This window comes from Saimiri boliviensis, chromosome 4 (genome assembly GCF_048565385.1).
Source record: "Saimiri boliviensis isolate mSaiBol1 chromosome 4, mSaiBol1.pri, whole genome shotgun sequence".
NCBI lineage: Eukaryota > Metazoa > Chordata > Mammalia > Primates > Cebidae > Saimiri > Saimiri boliviensis.
The window spans coordinates 133,780,835-133,790,364 of NC_133452.1; the positions used below are offsets into that span (position 1 = coordinate 133,780,835).

General features: G+C 44.3%; 1 pseudogene; it reads left to right on the plus strand.

Moving 5' to 3' along the window:
• The first annotated feature begins 1,554 nt into the window (after positions 1–1,554).
• LOC101039911 (arginine/serine-rich protein 1-like) lies at positions 1,555–3,204 on the plus strand (annotated as a pseudogene).
• The last annotated feature ends 6,326 nt before the right edge of the window (positions 3,205–9,530 follow it).

Consider the following 9,530-nt stretch of genomic DNA (forward strand, 5'->3'; position numbering starts at 1 on the left):
GGCGGATCACCTGAGGTGGGGAGTAAGACCAGCCTGACCAACATGGTGAAACCCTGTCTTTAAAAAAAAGAAAAAAAATATGCTTAATAAATGTTTTCTTATTGAACTTATTTAGTGTTCCTGATACTCTTGATTTGTTCTTGTGGATTGGACTCACTATCTGATGTGGTTCCTTTGTTTCAGTGTAACTCCATCTCTTCCCTATCCTTTGTACCGTTATTGTCATATGTGTGTGAGTGCATATATACACACACATCATCTTTAGATGTCACAAGTCCAATGCTGTAATTTTATAATTGTTGTTTTATGTAATTTCTTTTAGAACAGTTAAGAAATGAAAAGGAGCCAGGCATGGTGGTGTGCATTTGTAGCCTCAGCTACTCAGGAGGCTGAGGTGAGAGGATCACGAGTCCGGGATTTGAGGCTGCAGTGAGCTATGGTCACACCACTGCACTCCAACCTGGGTGAGAGAGTGAGAGCTTGTCTCTCAAAAAAGAAAAAGAGCCAGGTGTGGTGGCTCACACCTGTAATCCTAGCACTTTGGGAGGCTGAAGTGGGTGGATAACCTGAGGTCAGGAGTTCAAGACCAGCCTGGCCATCATGGTGAAACCCCATCTTAAAAAAAAAAAAAAAAAAAAAAAAAAAAAAGAGGCCAGGCGCGGTGGCTCAAGCCTGTAATCCTAGCACTTTGGGAGGTCAAGGCGGGTGGATCACAAGGTCAAGAGATCGAGACCATCCTGGTCAACATGGTGAAACCCCGTCTCTACTAAAAATACAAAAAATTAGCTGGGCATGGTGGCGCGTACCTGTAATCCCAGCTACTCAGCAGGCTGAGGCAGGAGAATTGCCTGAACCCAGGAGGCGGAGGTTGCGGTGAGCCGAGATCGCGCCATTGCACTCCAGCTTGGGTAACAGGAGTGAAACTCTGTCTCAAAAAAAAAAAAAGAAAGAAAGAAAAAGGAGGTATTTGTGGGTTTTGGTTTTTAAAAAATAATTACCTACATATTATTTCTTCTGGGTCTCTTTGTTTTTGTACACATTTTATTTTTTTTTTCATTTAATTTTTTTCAGATGAAGTCTTGCTCTGTTGCTCAGGCTGGACTGCAGTGGTGTGACTGCAGGTCCACCTCTTGGGTTCAAGTGATTCTCGTGCCTCAGCCTCCCAAGTAGCTGGATTACGGGTGTGTGCCACTTTGCTCAGCTATAAATTTTATGTTTAATTGACAGATAATAATTGTTTTTTCATTGGATTGGAATTATCTGGTGTCATTTCTTCTCAGTCTGAATAACTTTAAAATTACTTTAGTATTTCTTGTAAGAGATGTCTGCAAGAAATAAATCTCCTCAGTCTTTATGTCAGAATGTGTTCATTTTGCCTTCTTTTTTTTTTCTTTTGAATAATTTTGTTTTTGGAGACAGGGTCTTGCTCTGTTGCCCAGGCCGAAGTGCAGTGGCATGATCATGTTTCACGGCAACCTCCATCTCTCGGGCCTAAGGGATCCTCCTGGGCCGGGCGCCTGCTTCCGGGACTTGATTTGTTTTTTTCCTCTTGTTATTTTAGGAAGTTCTGAGTTGAGGCTTGCGGGATCTTTTCCTGAGAAAGTGCAGGGTAAAGCCGCAGGTGAAGATGTCCAACTATGTGAACGACATGTGGCCCGGCTCGCCGCAGAAGGATTCGCCCTGGACCTCGCGGTCGGGCGGGTCCAGCCGGCTGTCGTCGCGATTCAGGAGCCGCTCTTTTTCCAGAAGCGCTCGGTCCCATTCCCGCGTCTCCAGTCGGTTTTCATCCAGGAGTCGGAGTCGGAGTTGGAGGAGCCGGTCAAGGTCCCGTTCCAGAAGGCGCCACCAGCGGAAGTACAGGCGCTACTCACGGCCATACTCGCGGAGCCGAGAGATGCCCTACGGGCTGCCTAGGAGATACTGCCGGTCTCCTTCGCGGTACCGGTCTCGGTCCCGTTCCCGTAGCAGGTCGCGCTCTCGGGGCAGGTCGTCCTACCGGAGGGCGCACGCGATCGCGCGGGGCGGCGCTACTACGGCTTCGGTCGCACTGTGTACTCGAAGGATTACGGCAGGTGGAGGGACAGATCCAGGACGAGGTCGCGGAGCAGAGCCCCCTTTCACTTAAGTGAAAAAGATCGAATGGAGCTGTTAGAGATAGCAAAAGCCAATGCAGCGAAAGCTTTAGGAACAACCAGCACTGAATTGCCAGCTAGCCTCAGAACCGTTCCTGTAGGCAAAGAAACAAGCTGGAACAGGTTTATCAAGTAATGGTGCAAAGCCGGAACTGTCGGAAAAGGTAACAGAAGATGGAACTGGAAATCCCAGTGAAAAATCTTCCCAGCAAAGAAGCATAGCTTTTAGCTCTAATAATTCTGTAGCAAAGCCAATGCAAAAATCAGCTAAAGCTGCCACAGAAGAGACATCTTCAAGACCACCAAAATTAGATCAGAAAAAAAGTCCGTATAGACTGTGGATACCTGTCTAAAAGGAGAAAACCTAATGGCTAAGTTTGCATGAAAACTGCACTTTACTGCAAGTTAGTGTTTCCAGCATTATGCCAGCCCTTTGAGCCGTTTAAGGGTAATCCTGCATTTAAAAACCAACACAAAAAGATGTAAATACTTAATACTCAAATATTAACCTTTTAGGTTTCTCTTGCAGATATGAGATAGCACAAACGGACCAAAGGTTATGCACAGGTGGGAGTCTTTTGTATATAGTTGTAAACACTATTGCTTATGTAGAAGTGAAATTTTTTAGACACAGTATTGAACTGTATTGCTGTTTTGTATATTTAATAAATTTCCTGTTTTCATACTTAAAAAAAAAAAAAAAGAGATCCTCCTGCTTCAGCCTTCTCAGTAGCTAGGACTAAGGTGTGTACTACCACACATGGCTACTTTTTTTTTTTTTTTTTGAGACGGAGTTTCACTCTTGTTATCCAGGCTGGAGTGCAATGGCGCGATCTCGGCTCACCGCAACCTCCATCTCCTGGGTTCAAGCAATTGTCCTGCCTCAGCCTCCCCAGTAGCTGGGACTATAGGCGTGCACCACCATGCCCAGCTAATTTTTGTATTTTTAGTAGAGATGGGGTTTCACCATGTTGACCAGGATAGTCTCGATCTCTTGACCTCGTGATCCACCTGCCTCGGCCTCCCAAAATGCTGGGATTACAGGCTTGAGCCACCGCGCCTGGCTTTTTTTTTTTTTTTTTTTTTTTGATAGAGACAGGGTCTCACTTTGTTGCCCAGGCTGGCCTTGAACTCCTCGGCTCAAGTGATCCTCCCACCTCCACCTCCCAAGGTGCTGGGATTATAGGTGTGAGCCACTGTGCCTAGACCTGTCTTCAGTTTTGAAGGTAATTTTGCTTGATATAGAATTCTTCGTTGCCAGCTTCTCCCTACTACCCCCAAAATTTGCATATGTTACTGCCTTCTTTTTTTTTCTTCCCCAAGATGGAATCTGGCTCTGTTGCCCAAGCTGGAGTACAGTGGCACAATCTCAGCTCATTGCAACCTTTGCCTCCTGGGTTCAAGCAATTCTCCTGATTCAGCCTCCCGAGTAGCTGGGATTACAGGCACATACCACCATGCTTGGCTCATTTTTGTATTATTAGTAGAGATGGGGTTTCACCATGTTGGCCAGGCTGGTCTTGAACTCTTGGCCTCGTGATTCACCTGCCTCAGCCTCCTGAAGTGCTGGAATTACAGGCATGAGCCATGGCGCCTGGCCCATGTTACTGCCTTCTAACCTCCATTATTACTAATGAGAGGTTAGCTATTAAGATTATTGTGCTATTGTTATATTTTTATTAGAGACAGGGTTTCACCTTGTTGGCCAGGCTGGTCTCGAACTCCTGACCTCAAGTGATCCACCCACTTTGGCCTCCCAAAGTGTAGGGATTACAGGCGTGAGCCACCGTGCCGGGTCAACAATTTCTATTGACTATTTCCCCCTGTAAATGGATTGCATTTTTCTATTTCTTTGCCCTTTCGTAACTTTTTTGGGAAACTCAAAATTTTGGACAATGTATGCTAGCAGCTCTGGATTCCCATTTCTTTTTCTCGCGGGTGAAGGTAGTTGTTGTTTTGTTTGTGTAGTGACTTGCCTGTACTAATTCTGTGGAGTCCCTTTCCTTGCAGTATGAGGCTTTGTATATTTCTGCTCAAGTTCCTTTTAAAATTCTCGTTTTTATATTTAAACCTGAATTCTTAGGGGTTTCCCTCGGATCAGGGAAGTTAAGTTAAACCCCTAACTTAATGGTCAGCCAGTGAACTGAGAGGTTGTGCTTAAATGCCTTGCTGTTGGAGCTGTGTGTGGTTTGGAAGGTGCTTTCAAAGTTCAGAGAGTTTACAATGAGCCATGGCTTTCTCTTTATTTCTGAGACCTCATGTTTAGTTGCAGGGTTGAGTAGCTTCCTATAGCCTTCTCAGGTCTCTTCCAAGCTGTCATAGCCCTGTGCATGCACACAGCCTTCAAAACTACCAGAGTTAAATGGTATTTTACCAAGGCATTCTTTGGCTGTTTTGTTCCTTTGATTTCTCTTTTAAATTTCTGGCTAGGCCAGGCATGGTGGCTCCCGCCTATAATCCCAGCACTTTGGGAGGCTGAGGCGGGTGGATCACCGGAGCTCAGGAGTTTGAGACCATCCTGGCCAACATGGTGACACCTTGTCTCTACTAAAAATACAAAAATTAGCTGGGCATGGTGGCAGGTGTCTGTAGTCCCAGCTACTCAGGAGGCTGAGGCAGGAGAATTGCTTGAACCTGGGAGTTGGAGGTTGCAGTGAATTGAGATTGGGCCACTGCACTTCAGCCTGGCAACCGAGTGAGAGTCCATCTCAAAAAAAAAAAAAAAAAAAAAAAAAAACCTGGGCAACAAGAGCGAAACTCCGTCTCAAAAAAAAAAAAAAAAAATTTCTGGCTAGTCTGTTTTGCTGCTTCTCCTGACCATCATGACGACTTAGGCTAGCCCTTAGGCTTTGCCAATGAATTCTTTTGTGAAAAAGGGCTGCCACATCTTAACATTTATTTAAGAATTTCTTTTATCAATATTAGGTATCTAATAGATACTTATTTTATAATCCAATTCCATTATTATTTATTTTGTTGTTCAAATTGTTTCCCCTTTAACCACTGGAATTCTTTCCAGTTGGATCATGTGTCCATTTGACATGGTTCTCACCTTTTTATTGAGCACCTAAATACTTTCTGACATCACAAGATGCCCCAGCCCTGGAATCAACCATTTCTCCAAGGAGCCAGAATGTTGTTTTGTTTTCAACTTAAATTTTTTTGTGTAGAGATAGTGTCTCATTATGTTGCCCAGGCTGGTCTTGAAATCCTGGCCTCAAGCGATCCTCCTGCCTCAGCCTCCCAAAGTGCTAGTATTACAGGTGTGAGCCACCATACCTGGCCTGTCAGATTCTTCCAAGTTTCAGTTTTTTAACTTTTTATTATGGAAAACTTAAAATTTATAAAATTAGAAAGAATAGCAAAGTATTTCCATCACTCAGCTTCAACAATCCTCCCTCCCTTAGAGAATCCTAGTAATCTGAACAGAAATGTGGATCAGCAAGGCCTGTTTAGATGACTAAGGCAGTGAAAAATCATCTCCATCAATTGTGTGGGACAAGTTATCAACAGCAACACCTACAGCAGAGAAGAGCAACAGCTTCTTTTCCATTCTTAGGACTGAAGGGGACTCCGAGTGTACCCTTTGTCTGTGGGGTGCTGTGGGAAGTAGAAAAGTTCCTTTTTAAAGTTTCCTTTCTTGTTAAAGAATAAGTGTGCTAATAACTTTGTTAAGCCCTATCCTGTGCAGCTGTTAAACATCTCATGCTTACAGGCACATAGTACATTCTGTGTCTTTGTGCTTTAACCAAGATATCTGTGCTGGATGTGGTCACAGGCATGTCCCAGCTCTCTATTGCTTTTACCTGTTTAGAAAAGCTTTAAGTTGTTAGCCAATCGGATTTTAGTTTAGATTGTGAGGTCTGGCTCCAGCCAACGGAGATAAGTCACAGCGGTAAGAACGATCCCAAATGCAAAGGATAAATGTGTCTGTTTTCCTTTGTTCATTGTACTCTTGTGGCAAGATGGCTAGCGAGAGTACCCTTCCTGCAGTACAGGAAGTAGAAATTGCATTGCGGAAAAAGTCTTTGTGTCAGTGCTAATTTCTCTTTGTGGCACCGAGCATCTGTTTCCAACAGGTGCTTGGACATTTCAGGGGAAGCCTCAAGGGCATTAGAATGAATCACTGGAAAAATAAAGTTGTGAATATATTTGCATCTTGGGTTTTTAGTGGAAGTTCACATTAGTTACAGTTATGACAAAACTTATTCTCTGTACACCCAAAGGTCTTTTTTTTGGCACAAGAGAAGATTTTCAAGGGGAATTTAAAAACATAAGAAACCATGTTTAGGCCAGGCACAGTGACTCACGCCTGTAATCCCAGCACTTTGGGAGGCCAAGGCACGCAGATCACTTGAGCTCAGGAGTTTGAGACCAGTCTGGCCAACATGGTGAAACCCCATCTCTACCAAAAATACAAAAAAAAAAAAAAAAAAAAAAAAAAAAAAAATCGCAGAGCATGGTGGTGTGTACCTGTAGTCCCAGCTGCTGAGGAAGCTGAGATTGGAGAATTGCTTGAACCTGGGAGGCGGAGGTTGCAGTGAGCTGAGTTGTGCCACTGCACTCCAGCCTGGGTGAAAGAGACCCTGTCTAAAACACAAACAAACAAACAGACCCAAAACACCACGTTTAGTTTGAGCAACCGTACTTCATGGTACATTGCCATAATCAGCTCCCAAGAAAGACTTAGTGCCAGGCCTTGCAGAGGCCTGGAGCACTAATCAGGAAACCAAGGCTGGGGAGGGTGGGGGAAGGCCCAGGCTGACCTTTCTTTCCTGACCTTTCTCAGACGCTGCTGGGGATTCTGAAATGGGGGTTTCTGCTCTCCTTGTCTGTTTCTCCCTTCTCCCTCCCTGTGACTGAGCCTTCCTCCTGCAAGGATGCTCTTCTCAGCACACGGCTGTGAAAATGTCAATAGGGTCCAAGAGGAGTGAAACTGTCCAATCAGGTGGGCAAATTACATCTCCGAGGCCCTCAGCAGAGTTTTCCCTCATCTCGGTAGACCTCCTCACCAAACCCCTCAGAAATGATCCCATCATGTTTCTTTACAGAGCTTGCCCCTGGAAGAAGGCGTGTGATTTTCAAGGATCTTGGCTTTCAGCATCTTTTTTTTTGAAAAACATTATTATTGAGACTTCAAGTATGACACAAGTAAATAGTACAATGAACCATCATATATGTATCACTTGTGGATTGCTTTCAATAATCATCAACTCATAGCTAATCTTGCATCATTTATACCCTTATCTAGTTCCTACCCTCAATACATGCTGGATATTTTCAAAAACATTTCAGACATACTTCATCAGTAAACATTTTTAAATGTGGCTTTGAGATAACTTCATGAACTTCATAATTACAATGAATGATCATTTCTAAAAATGGATGTGTTTATATTACGGTCCAAAGAGATGCACTTATTAATTTTTATTATGTCTCTTAAGTATCTTTAAATTAATTGGCTCTCTCGTTTTTCTTTTTTTAGCCTTAACTTCTGCTACAGTTTACCACATCCTCCTGTTTCCTCCCCTTCGTGGTTACGGAAACATTTCTTAGTTGAGACACAGACATTTTTTCGACTCAAGTCTTCCTCTGTCTAGTTCATTTGGTGCCTTTATCAACTCTATGCATAGTGAGGTTTCAAGTCTCTATGAAGATCATTGGTACACGAGGGGGTCTGCAGCCTGCTATCCTATTTACTCAGTTTGCTGTTATTCTGCTACAATTGTGGTATCAGGAGCAGCACTGTCTGGAAATGATGCTGCGAGTTCATTCTGGGTTGCCTGAAAAATGAACTCATTAGAACGTGGGACTCCTTCTTCTTCTAGTGAGTGGGGTTTCCAAAAGTTAGAATCCAGCGGAACCAGTGGTGTTTTTCTCACTCCTGGCAGAGGGGCATGCGACTAGCCATGGGCACCTAGGTCTCCAGTTCCTGGGTAGCTGGCATTTCCGAACATCCCCAGTGCACTAGTTATCATTATAGCATACGAATTACCCTAAAATAAGTGGCTTAAAACAACACACCTTTATTATCTCACAATATTTGCAGGTCAGCAATTCAATACAGCATAGCTGGGTCCTCTCTTCAGGGCCTCTCCTGCAATCATAGTTGGGGTCTTCTCTGAAGACTTGACTAGGAAAGGAGGCGCTTCCAAGCTCACTGGCTTAGTTGCTGGTAGGAAGCAGGAAGGGTAGTAGGTGAAGGCTCTGGTTCCTCTTGGATGTTGGGTGGAGAGCACTCTCAGTTCCGCAGCACATGGACCTCTCTAACATGGCAGCTTGCTTCCCTGAGTCAGTAAATGAGAGTCAGCTAGCAAGATAAAAGCCACAAACTCTTATTGCCTAATCATGGATATGACAGACTCTCACCTTTGTCATATTCCATTGGTTAGAATTAAATGACTAGATCCATACCAAACTCACGGTGGGAAGGATCCCACAAAGGCTTGAATACCAGAATGGGGGAACCACCAGGGACCACCTTAGAAGTCAGCTTACCACACCCTGTCAATAACTGACACTCTAATCAAGAGTGCCAGGTGCCCGTGCTGTTTGTGTGTCTCTTCATTGATAAGGCTGCTCTCGTGCTTGACTTACAGTGGAGAGCAATAACACACGGCCGCGTACCTCCCCTCCGCCTGCATGTCAAGTAGCGTGCCCAGTTTGCTCTTCTATGGAAAAATAGAAGGAATGGGACTCACACTTTCTCTTTACTTACTGACACTGAATTGAAAGTTCCTTCAAAAGCCTGTTTCTTAATCCATAGCGTGTGATATTCTGGCTTTTATCCTGAGCCCTGGTGAACAGCATGTGATGACCCCAAGAGACCTGCTTTGCATGACAACCTCGCACCTGGTTTTCCTCTCCCAGCCCTCTCCCAGTCTCTCCTCTTTGCCTTGTAAGTTCAGTTTCACCCAAACACTGCCTTTTGGCTGTATTATGGCTCTTGTCTGCAGCTTGAGGGACTGATTCTTCCTGCCCTTTGCCCACCATCTGCTCCTGGGACCCTGATTGGAAGAGGTCCTGGAGAATGTGGAGAATGTCTTGGACATTATTGATCAGGTTTTCTCCACACCAGCACACATACACACCCATGTGCACACACACACGCACACACACACACACACACAGACACGTGCATGCCAACACACACACATGCACTTTGTTGCGGAATCTGGTGGCTGTGCTCTTATGTGTACTCACATGAATTTGTGCTTAATGGATATATCAAGCAGTCTTCATTGGTTACCCACACTCACTGTTACACTTTATGAACAAACTCATGCATTCTTTCCTAAATAGACTGCATATTTCCTTTGCTTTTCTAAGAGTGGATAAAACGTCCAACTTTGGAGTCAGGCTGTCTGGGTCCAAATCCCAGCTTAGCTTCTTAGTAAT